General features: G+C 43.6%; 1 long non-coding RNA gene across 1 annotated transcript in view; it reads left to right on the top strand.

Annotated features, from left to right (window-relative positions):
- Positions 1 to 12,048, top strand: part of LOC149465191 (uncharacterized) — a 56,337-nt gene extending 44,289 nt beyond the window's left edge. Inside the window, exon 2 of the long non-coding RNA XR_016312238.1 lies at positions 11,305 to 12,048. This is a non-coding gene — a long non-coding RNA (uncharacterized LOC149465191). The remainder of the gene's footprint in view (positions 1 to 11,304) is intronic.
- The last annotated feature ends 201 nt before the right edge of the window (positions 12,049 to 12,249 follow it).

The following is a 12,249-nucleotide window of genomic DNA, read 5'->3' on the forward strand; positions in this document are numbered from 1 at the left end:
AGAGGGAGGCCAAAATAACATACTATAAAAACCACCTATGTAGTCAGCTGGTCTCTGCCTGTCTGCGCCAACGTCCATCCTCAGACACTGTGGGCCCTGTGCGCTCGCGTTCCGCTGCCATGGCAGCAGGGGAGGGGTGGGGTGGTAGGAGCAGTGGCAGCTCCACCAGCAGCGGCTGCCTCAGTCTGCAGTCGATGATGAGTAGCTTTCTTCACCAGCGCAGTGAGGAAACTACTAACCAGCCGCAGCAGCAGCAGCAGCAGCAGCATCAGGTGGACCTGGAGCAGGACCTCAAACAACAGGCTTAGGCCTACTTGGACAGCACCCTGCCAACCGAGGTAGACAATCCCCTTGACTACTGGGCAACGAAACTTGACCTTTGGCCCCAACTAGCTGAATTTGCCCTTGAAAGGCTGTCATGCCCGGCCAGTAGCGTGGCATCGGAGCGCGTGTTTAGTGCGGCAGGAGGTATTGCAACTCCGCGGAGGACACGACTGTCCACCCAAAGTGTGGAGAGACTGACGTTTGTGAAAATGAATCAGGCGTGGATTAGTCTGGATTTCAAACCACCAGTTCCTGACACAACTGACTAAATCCGCCATGAATCATGCCCCAAACATGTGCCACTTTCAGGTCTCCTCACACTGCTGGTGTGTTACATTTTTTGTCATAGGGTGCTGGCAGATTACGGGCCTCCCATAGCTGCTGCCAGGCCCCTAATCTGCCATGGGCCCCTATACCGCCTCCTCATGCTGCTGCCAAGTCCAGAGTCTCTCATGGGTCCCTGTACGGCCTCCCATTGCTGCTGTCTCCATCGCCACACTCTGCCATGTGCCACTTTCAGGTCTCCTCACACTGCTGGTGTATTCCATTTTTTGTCATAGGGTGCTGGCAGATTACGGGCCTCCCATAGCTGCTGCCAGGCCCCTAATCTGCCATAGGCCCCTATACCGCCTCCTCATGCTGCTGCCAGGTCCAGAGTCTCTCATGGGTCCCTGTACGGCCTCCCATTGCTGCTGTCTCCATCGCCACACTCTGCCATGTGCCACTTTCAGGTCTCCTCACACTGCTGGTGGGTTCCATTTTTTGTCATAGGGTGCTGGCAGATTACGGGCCTCCCATAGCTGCTGCCAGGCCCCTAATCTGCCATGGGCGCCCGTACCGACTCCTCATGCTGCTGCCAGGCCCGTAATCTGTCATGGGCCCCTGTTGTCGCTTGTTGGCATATTCCGCTCGTTCAGATGCTCCTTCTCCTGCTACTCCTCTTCACGGATTCCGTCAGCAGTCTTTCTTGGAATCCGTTTCCAAGAGACAACAGTTTGCGAGCACGCACCAGACGGTGCAGAAACTGAACGTCCTCCTGTCCAAGTTGCTGCTGCCAGGCTCGTAATCTGTCATGCGCCCCTGTACCGCCTCCTCATGCTGCTGCCAGGTCCAGAGTGTGTCATGGGCCCCCGTACCGACTCCAAATGCTGCTGCCAGGCCCGTAATCTGTCATGGGCCCCTGTACCGCCTCCCCATGCTGCTGCCAGGTCCAGATTGTGTCATGGGTCCCTGTACGGCCTCCCATTGCTGCTGCCAGGCCCGTAATCTGCCATGGGCCCCCGTACCGACTCCTCATGCTGCTGCCAGGCCCGTAATCTGCCATGGGCCCCTGTACCGCCTCCTCATGCTGCTGCCAGGTCCAGAGTGTGTCATGGGTCCCTGTACGGCCTCCCATTGCTGCTGTCTCTATCGCCACACTCTGCCATGTGCCACTTTCAGGTCTCCTCACACTGCTGGTGGTTTCCATTTTTGTCATAGGGTGCTGTATGGCCTCCCATTGCTGCTGCCTCCACCGCCACACTGTGGCTCCACACTCTGGTTTTGGCCCCGTGACTGCCCAAATGAGTGAAGTGTGCGGTGATTCTAAGATCGACGGCACTCATCTGCATGTCATACTGCCTGACAGTATTATTTCTCTTCCCCAGCAGACTCCAAGGGCATTTAAATTAAAGGTACAGTGTTCAGCACTAATATTAAGTCTCTCTGAAGCCTAGAAACACCCTTTTTTAAGTTAAATTCACAGCGAATATATTCGACTCGAATCGAAATTTTTCCACGAATTCGCCGAATCAGTCGAATCGAATTTTTGAATACTTCGCTCATCTCTAATTCCAACCTTCTGGCTTTATAAACACTTAAAAAAAAATAAAAAGAAAGAAAACTGTAGTCAATTGCAACTGTTTTTGCAGTTCAAGCAGAGGAAACAAATATTGAATCAGTCAATTCTGAGGAAAATTTTATGGAATCACCATATACTTTGCAGTTTTAAAACAAACATCTGCATCAGACTACATCTGATAATTAGTCTTCAGTTAAAAAAAAAGAGTACTTGCACACCTTGGTGAGCTGTTGCACCAAGCTGATTGACATGAATCATGGCTCCTACTCAAGAGATATCCGTTGAAACAAAGGAGAAGATTAAAAAACTTCAAGAAGGTAAATCATCACAGAATGTTGCAAAAGGCGTTGGTTGTTCCCATTCAGCAGTGTCTAAAATCTGGACCAAGTACAAATCAAATGGGAAAGTTGTAAAATGGAAGCATACTGGTAGACCAAGGAAGACATCAAAGCGTCAAGATAGAAAACTTAACCACATGCCGCCCAGCCACTGTAGAAATACGGCGGCAGGGCGGCATGACTGGGCAAAACCACGTTTTAAAATGTGTGTTTGCAAAACAGGTAGGGGCGCGCGTGAGGCGTGCCACCGACCTACCTGTCCCGCCGATCACGGCCGCGGATGTCAGTCGCCGGGTCACAGCCGGTCGTTACCGGCTGTGTCCCGCCGATTAGCGGCAAACACTGACAGAGAGCAGGGCTGCAGTAGCTCTGCTTTCTGTCAGTTCCCTGTCAGCTCCTGACATGCTGAGCCGGAGAGAAGAGTTTCTCTCTCCCGATCAGCGTGTCCCCGTGCAGTACACACCCCCGCTCCCTAGTAAAACACTCCCCTCACAGTTAACCCTTTCAGTAAATAAAAAAGTTAACCCCTTCCTCCCCAGTGCCATTAGTACAGTGTCAGTGGGGTTTTTTTGCACTGATCACTGTATTGGTGTCACTGGGGATGTCAGTGACCCCCAAGACAGTTCCCCCCAGTGTCAGAGTGTCCGCCGCAGTCCCGCCATAAGTCACTGATCGCCGCCATAAGTTGCTGATCACCGCCATTATTAGTATAAAAAAAAAAAAAATCCCAGTATTTCCCGCCATTTGTAAACGCTATAACTTTTACCTAAACCAATTAATTTACACGTATTGAAAGGATGTTTGGTGGTGATGACATCATTTTTCAGCATGATGATGCATCTTGCAATAGGGCAAAAACATTCCTTCAACAAAGACATGTGGAGTTTATTTACTAAAGCTGGAGAGTCCAAAATCAGACTCCCTTCTGCATAGAAACCAATCAGCTTCTAACCTCAGCTTGTTCAATGAAGCTTTGGCAATGAAACCTGGAAGCTGATTGGTTTCTATGCAGAAGTGAGTCTGATTTTGCACTCTCCAGCTTTAGTAAATAAACCCCATGATGTCAATGGCATGGCCTGTAAATAGTCCGGACCTCAATCCAACTGAAAATCTATGGTGGAAATGAAAGAAAATGATCCATAACAAGGCTCCAACCTGCAAAGCTGATCTGGCAACTGCAATAAGAAAAAGTTGGAGCCGGATGATGAAGAATACAGTTTGTCGATAGTTAAATCCATGCCTCAGATAATTCAAGCTGTTTTAAAAGCCAGAGGTGGTGCAATAAAATACTAGTGGTGTACTGTCTTGGGTTTTTTTCATGATTGCAGAATATTTTCCTCAGAATTGAGCGATTCCATTTTTTTTTTTTTCCTCTGCTTGATCTGCAAAAACAGTTGCAACTGACTACAGTTTTCTTTCTTTCTTTATTTTTTTAAATGTTTCTTAAAGCCAGAAGGTTGAAGGTTGGGATGTTAAATAAAAATAGTTTTGAGGCATGTCTGTGATTGTTTTTTGCTACACAATTAAAACAATTGAATGAACATTTTCCAAGAGTTGTGATTCCATAATTTTTGCCAGGGGTTGTATATGGTCCAAAGAGCATCTCATCAGTTTGTATACAATTCAGATTGCTGTTCAAACTAAATTAAAGTGTATCTAACCCCAACAGCAAACCTGTAATATGGTGTACTTTACATGTCCCTAGTTGTGGTGGCTGCATTAGTGTTTCTTTTTAAGTACATTTTCTGCAAGTACAGAAATATACCTGTAGATTTTGCCAGAAATGTTCTTGTAATTTCCTGTGAACTGAATTGAAATCTCAAACAATGTTTTCAGCTCTTTCAGCTACCTTTTGTGAACTACAACAGAGATGAGTAGAGTAGGAGGAATTTTGTAGTATAATTCAGGAGAATATGGATACAGTTCTGTGAGTGAATATTATCACTCTAGGACAGGAAGTGTGCTTCGGCAGAATCACCGGCTAAAATTAACCGCTTCCTGCCCGCCTGCAATGTACCTGTACGTTGCTCTGGCTGTACTAACACAGTTGGGCGCCCCCCCCAGGACTGCTGTGTCCGGAAGACACATCGGAATGAAGATCCCGGTGAACGGGACCCGGTGAGAGTTTTTTTTCTTTTCTTTTTTAAAACCCTGTGACAAAAATGATATCTGTAAAATACTCATCATGCCTCTTATCAAATTCCTTGGGGTGTCTACTTTCCAAAAAGGGGTCATTTGGGGGGTGTTTTTACTATCCTGGCATTTTAGAGCCTTCGAAACTGTGATAGGTAGTGGAAAAGTGATATGAGGAAATATGCCCTTGAAAGCTTGGAGGTGGTCATTGGATTTTGGGGGCCTATCTGTAGCTAGGCTGCCAAAAAGTCTCTCACATGTGGTATCCCCATACTGGGGAGAAGTAGAAAAATGTGTTTTTTAGGTGTTATTCCACATATACCCATGGCATGCATGAGCAATATATCATTAAAGTGACAACTTTGGGTAAAAAAAAAATAATTGTCATTTTCCAAAAATTTGTGGCAAAAAATAAAATGTTCCATGGACTCAAAATGACTCTCTGCAAAATCCTTGGTCTACGTTCCAAAAAGGGGTCATTTCGGGGGGGGGGGGTTTGTACTGCCCTGGCATTTTAGCACCTCAAGAAATGTGATAGGCAGTCAAAGTAAAAGCTACGTAAATTCCAATATACATACCATAGTTTGTAGGCACTATAACTTTCACACAAACCAATTAATATACATGTATTGAGATTTTTTTTTTACCAATGACGTAGCAGAATACATTTTGGCCTAAATTTATGACTAACTTTTAGTTTATTAGATATTTTTTATAACCAAAAGTGAAAATATTTTTTTTTTCTAAATTTTCGGGGTTTTTTTGTTTATAGCGCAAAAAGTAATACCCGCAGAGGTAATCAAATACCACCAAAAGAAAGCTCTATTTGTGTGAAAAAAAGGACATACATTTTGTTTGGGTACAGCATTGCACTACCGCGCAATTACCAGTTAAAAGAGCGCAGTGCCGAACAGCAAAAAATGGCCTGGTCATGAAGGGGGGTAAATCCTCTGGAGGGAAAGTGGTTAAAGTGATTATAAACTATCCCCTGGTAAAACAACCCATTCAGTTTAAAATAGAAATGAAAGGCAAAACATTTGTGCATAGATATAAAAAAATTATAAATACCTTTTTTTCCATCTGTTCTCAGCTGCACAAGAGCTGGGGGAGGAGAAGCAACAGGACACCGAATTTCGCAGTGATAGGCTGTGCAGGAGGGGAGGTGACAGGACAAGTCTTATCATTGGAGGAGAGCAAACTGAGTTCCCACCACAGCTAGAGAACTGACCGCTGTGTTGTCAACTTTTTAGTGTAGTCAGTTTTTAATAGGAAAGCAGAGGTACTGGCCAGAACACCAAGGATTTCACACAAAGGAAGCAATACAAAGAGAACAGGATAATTTTTCATACATGTACATGGTACAGCAGGCACATATCAGCAATATGAAATGCTGGGTTTACATATTCTTTAATGAAAATAAAGCCTGGAAATGAAACTAATGCAGCCACCAAGAAATGGTAAATTGCACTGGGTTCTAAAAAAAAAAAACACCTGAACAGTTTTATTGCATATCTTTTTTCTGCTTTATAAAAAAAAAAAAAGCGGTTGTTGCTATAACATAATATACCATTTTTTTTAAGTCTGGCACAACCCAAAGTCCCAGATCCTGGGACAAACATCTGACCCCACCCATACACAATTATATGTCTTCAGTCTAATGTTAAAGAAATGCTTATTTTTGTCCATTCATTTTCACAATGCCATTAAGAAACATGTCATACATACATTCCTGTTGATGCATTTTAATATGACTAACACTGCTAGTATTTGTCTACAAGCCGATTTATTTTTCTAGCTGCAGTCTAGTTTTGACTAACACTGCTAGCATTTGTCTACAATCCTATTTATTTTTCTAGCTGTAATCTAGTTTTGTAGTTGCTCACCTTATTGTTCTTACCAATTTACTGATGAATTGACCATACTTCAAGTAGGAGAGCAGTTGTTATTATCATGTTAGACCTTCAAAGTATCCAGCGTAAATTAGATGCAAAACATTTTTGCTCTCAATCTTTTCATATTTTTTTTAAAAGGAAAATAGTACCTAAGGTCCAACTGATGAATTTACCTGCGCAGAGAATAAATGAACCCATTGATATGCAGAAATAAGCCCTTTAAAGGAGGTTACCTTCACTTTAGCATTTATGCTATGAGGGAATTAATTATTATTATTATTATACAGGATTTATATGGCGCCGACAGTTTGCTCAGCGCTTTACATTATGGTGGGGGACAGTACATGAGACAGTACAGTAACAATACGATTCAATACACGAGGGGTTCGAGAACCCTGCTCCTTGGAGCTTACAATCTAGGAGGGAGGGGATAGTGGTACAGGAGGAAATAGCTGTGGGGGGAAGGAGTGGTAGGAAGAGTGGAGAAGTTCAGTAATTAGCTGAGGGCAGGGTAGGCTTCCCTGAAGAGAAAGGTTGTCAGAGTGCGCCTAAAGGTGAGGAGAGTAGGTGATAGTCTGATGGATTGGGGTAGGGCGTTCCAGAGGATGGGGGAAGCCCTGGAGAAGTCCTGGAGACGAGCATGGGAGAAGGAGACTAGGGAGCTAGAGAGTAGAAGGTCTTGTGAGGAGTGGAGAGTACGTTTTGGGTGGTATTTGGAGACAAGAACGGTGATGTAGTTTGGAGCAGTATTATGAACAGCTTTATATGTCAGTGTTAGGGTTTTGAATTTATCCGTTGGGCAATCGGAAGCCAGTGGAGGGATTGACAGAGGGGGGTGGCAGATACGGAGCAGTTAGTAAGGTGGATGAGTTTGGCCGCAGCATTCAAGATAGACTGAAGGGGGGATAGCCTGCGATGAGGTAAGCTGATGAAGAGGGAGTTACAGTAGTCGAGGTGTGATATAATAAGGGAGTGAATGAGTTGCTTAGTGGATTCCGGGGTTAGGAACGGTCGTATTTTGGAGATGTTGCGGAGGTGAAGTCTACATGAGTTTGTCAGCGATTGGGGCTGGAAAGACAGATTGGAGTCTAGGATGACACATAGTACTCTGGCTTGAGGGGTGGGACTGATGGTAGTGTTGTTGGTCTTGATGGAGAAGTCAGGGGGGGAATTAATATATACTTACAAAGTTTGTTCATACTGAGTTAACACTGAGCTATGCAAAATACAATTTTAGTGTTGCCTAGGGCAGCACAAGGAATAAATACATCACTAACTATAACCAACTCAAGTCTGGCAATATGCACCCTACTGTGTCCAAGCTATTTGCACTGCATCCCCTCCCATTTAATCTAGTGGACATTTCCTGATCTAGGTTGCAGAATTTCTTTTTGTTGTTGTGTTTACTTTCATGTCCTATTTTTTATTTTCATACGTATTCATATTTTTTTCATTTCTGTATTATTGGTATTGATGTCGTGGTTGGGCTGCACATAACAGAGGCCAAATACATCTGCACTTCTCTGCTATGCAGACATATTATTTCCCCTCTAAGGCACTCAGGAGCCAGGTGTATTTTTTATAGTTATCAATTTCCTTATAGTCAGGGCACCAGAGGCATAGCTACAGAGAGAAAACCTATGGCCATAGTCTGTTCTGCAGGGTGAAGGAATGGCAGCAGTAAATGGGAGGGAAGGGGTTATGGAAACGGAAGAGGGAAAAGAAGGCAATATCAGAACATTAAATGTAGTATCCTATGTGAGCTGCCTGCCTTTCCCCAAATAAGGGTTGTCCAAAATAAATACATAAAAGGCAAGGTAGAGGTGCTGTCACGTGGAGGTAGTAAGATTGCTAATGTTACCTCTTCCATCTCCTTTTCCCTATACTCTTCCTCTTCTTCTTACTTCATCTCTTCCTCCTCATCATATGACATCCTCCCAGAATGCACCCCCAGCGGCACGCACCAAGCGCTGTCTGTGATGGCTGTGTCCTACGGACACAGCTGATCACATGGCAAGGTAAAAGGCCAATGGCACAGCTGATCACAACGTACATACAGTTGCCAGTTATCGGCAGCACTTTTCTCACGCTGTCACAGCATGAGAAAAGTAATGCCAATAATCGGCAAGTGTCACAGAGGACATCTGCACTGCTAATCAGGGCATTATCAGTGCAGCCTCAAAAGTGCCCAGCAGTGGCACCTAGCAGTGCCACCCATCACTGCAGTCCCGCCAGTCAGTGCTGCCTATCAGTGCCCATCATTATTTATTTATTTCAGGTACTTATATAGTGCCGTCAATGTACGCAGCACTTTACATATATATTGCACATTCACATCAATCCCTAACCCTCAAGGGGTGTACAATCTAAGGTCCCTAACTCACATTCATATATACACATACTAGGGCCAATTTAGACAGGAACCAATTAACCTACCAGCATGTCTTTGGAGTGTGGGAGGAAACCGGAGTACCCAGAGGAAACCCACGCAGGCACAGGGAAAACATGCAAACTCCAGGCATCATTGATGCCTATCAGTGCCCATCAGCGTTGCATAGCAGTGCAGCATCATCAGTGCCTCCTCATCAATTCCCACCAGTGCCGCCTCATCAGTGCAGCCTCATCGATGCACATCAGTGAAGGAGAAAATGTACCTGTTTGGAAAATGTTATAATAGAAACAAAGAAAAACTTTTTTTGTTTATAGCAGCAAAAATAAAAACCCAGTGGTGATTAAATACCACCAAAAGAAAGCTCTGTTTGTGTGAAAAAAATTCTAAAAATTGTATATGGGTACAGTGTTGCATGATTGTGCAATTGTCATTCAAAGTGCACTGTAAGCTGAATATTGGCCTGGGCAGGAAGGGGGTAAAAGCGCCTGGTAGGCAAGTGGTTAAAGTATTTTTTTTTGTCCTCGGAAAGCCTTGGTCAAGCAAACAGATGGGGAGGCAAAGGGGGGGGGGGGGTTGGGGGATGGATCAGTAGAAGGTATACTGTGCAGTGAGTAAGGATCAGAGTGTACAGATGGAGGCAAAGTGGTGGGGAGGAGGGTCCAAAGCAAAAGATAGACAGACTAAGCAGGCATTCTGAATCTAAAAGGAAACAAAATGTGTGCAAGGACAAAATGTGCACATGTACAAACTTAAAAAGGTATGTACACAAATGCTAGAAATCTTGTTAATAAAATGAAAGGACTATAACTTCTGATACATGAGAAAGATTTTGCCTTTGTGGAAGTACCAGAAACCTTGACAGCAAACATGACTGGCTTGTGACTGTTCAGGGGTACTCCCTGTATCAGAGGGGGAGGGGTGTGTTTTTATGTGAAGAGTGATTTAATAGTGAATATGAGGGATGACATTTGCTAATGGGCTAATGAGGAGGTGGAGTCTTTGTGGCTGGAGCTTCAAAGGGGCAAACAAACTGTAAATTAATTATGGGTGTATGCTATAGGTTCCCTAACACTAAGGCAGAGGAGGAGCCTGTATTGCTTGGTGTCTATTTAAAGGTTCTTGCTTTAAAAGCCAAGGAAGCTTAGACCTCTGTAGTGTATTAGTGCTTTTACTAAACAGAAAATCTTCACGTGCAATTGTAGAAAATATAAATCATAGCATGGAAAGTATAACAAAATATGCCTACAAAATGCACAAGCTGACTATCTTCCTAGCAAATAAGCATGTACAATATGTATGCAATAGGTATACTAAACAGATACTCAATTTGGGCTCTCCTGGTGGAATCTTCTCATGGTTCCTTCAAAGTCCAACTGCTCCCTCCTCCATCTTCCAAACAAGTGTGTCCTCCTTTGTCTCTCAAAACAACTCTGTCCTCTCCAAAGTCCAGAACTCTTCCTCTCCAAAGTCCCAAAAACAACTCTTCTCCTTTTGTCTCTCCAAACAACTCTTTGTCTAAGCCACATGCCTGTTCAAAAGTATTTGCCTCCTCCTAACCTCCTGTTACATTCTGCAGATCATATCCTTTCTAAGCCTGACTTCCTCTACTGAGCTCATAAACCAGTTTGACTGGTTCATTTGCATATCAATAGGAGAATCCTTAGCTTCTAAAACAGCACATGTTCTTAATACATATCTATACATTTCACATATCCAAGCTATGAATATGACCAACTATCCATAGCAACACATACCACTTCTTGGTTTTACGCAATAACCTTTAAATAGACACCAAGCATACAACTGGGGGCTCATCTGGGATTTGTGCTTAAGCTTAACTGAAGCAGACCTGTTTTCTGTGGTGATTTCTGTTGCTCATGCTAGGAAAAATGCTGCGCACACTGTTTAGAAACAATAAGTCTTTAGAGATGGCTAAGTTGAGTCAGATGAAAGGAAGGCAAGGCTTATGATCTTCAGGAGACACATGTGGACTGATTTACTGAAAGTGGGGGTTCCTAGAGAGGAAATAGATAAAATTCCTACACCAGCATTGCTGAAGATGTGGAAGCAAGTGGCTGATGGTAGATTCAGTCACATTAGGTGTTTTTGGTTGTCATAGACTGGGGCATATTGCTAGAGAGTGACATGTTGTGAAGACTGGACAACAACAGGCCAGTGTTCTCAAGACAGCATGGATAGAGAAGCAGGTTTATTCTCTCCGCTGGAAATATATGCCTTTCCATGAAAGTGTTACAAGGCAACAGTGGGCACCCTACAATAGTTTTGCACTTTGAAATGGGCAGATAGATAAATGTGAGCAGTGAGCTATGTTTTTTGGCACAGTTGGAAGGAACATATAATCTGCTTTGTCTCTTACTCTTATAGGAAAATGAACACCAAAGAGGTGGAGCAGCCAGAGCAGATGAAAAGGCAAGATCGGATGAGACAGACCAGAAGAGGAGATGGGTGCATGATTAAGATGCGGATGATTTCCAGATGGTGGCTGAATAGGTGTGGACGTTCATCTGAGCATATCCTTATGACCAGGAGAACAATGAACTTTCATCTTGGACTTTCTTTCTAACTATGTTACACAGACTGCCAAGGAAGTTGCATCTTTCCCGGGACAAATGTCTGATCGCCCCGAACAAATGAGGATTGAAAGGGAATTTTTTCCTCCCATTTACAATATAGAGGATTTGATGTAACAGGAAGTTAGAAAGTGGAGAGGATTTTTGAACAGGCATGTGGCTTAGACAAAGACAGAGTTGTTTTTGGGACTTTGAAGAGGCAACAGTTGTTCTGGACTTTGGAGAAGACTCTAAGATGACTTAACACCAACGAAGATCTCTGACAGAAGAAAAAGAAGTTTTTCGCCCAATCTGCAATTGTTGTAGAGTAAACCTGGGTCCTCGAGTTGCCTAGGGAGATCATGAACACACTCTAACCTGAGTTAAGTAACCATTTCAGCGTAATACTATTGTACACAAAACATAGATTCACTAGGAAGTAGGTGGCATTTTTGCTTGTTATTGGTATATCTATCAGTCTTGTCAGTGTTGTATTTGTATAATTGTAATTGTTTCTATGTACAGCATTTTCATTTAGTAAAAGCACATTAATACACTACAGAGGTCTAAGTTTCCTTGCTTGTAACACAAAGTAATCTTTACTAACCTTCAATCAAAACAGAACCCTATCTACTTTCACATCTAGAGATGTCAGGTAGGCAGGGCAATTTTATAATCATGGAGGAATTCAACTATTCTGATATTGTTTGGGCAGACAGAACTGCTCACTCAACTAGGGGACATAATTTACTGAATGCAG

Source organism: Staurois parvus, unplaced genomic scaffold (assembly GCF_062004578.1).
Source record: "Staurois parvus isolate SC_StPar_1 unplaced genomic scaffold, SC_StPar_1.0 ptg000141l, whole genome shotgun sequence".
Classification (NCBI taxonomy): Eukaryota; Metazoa; Chordata; class Amphibia; order Anura; family Ranidae; genus Staurois; species Staurois parvus.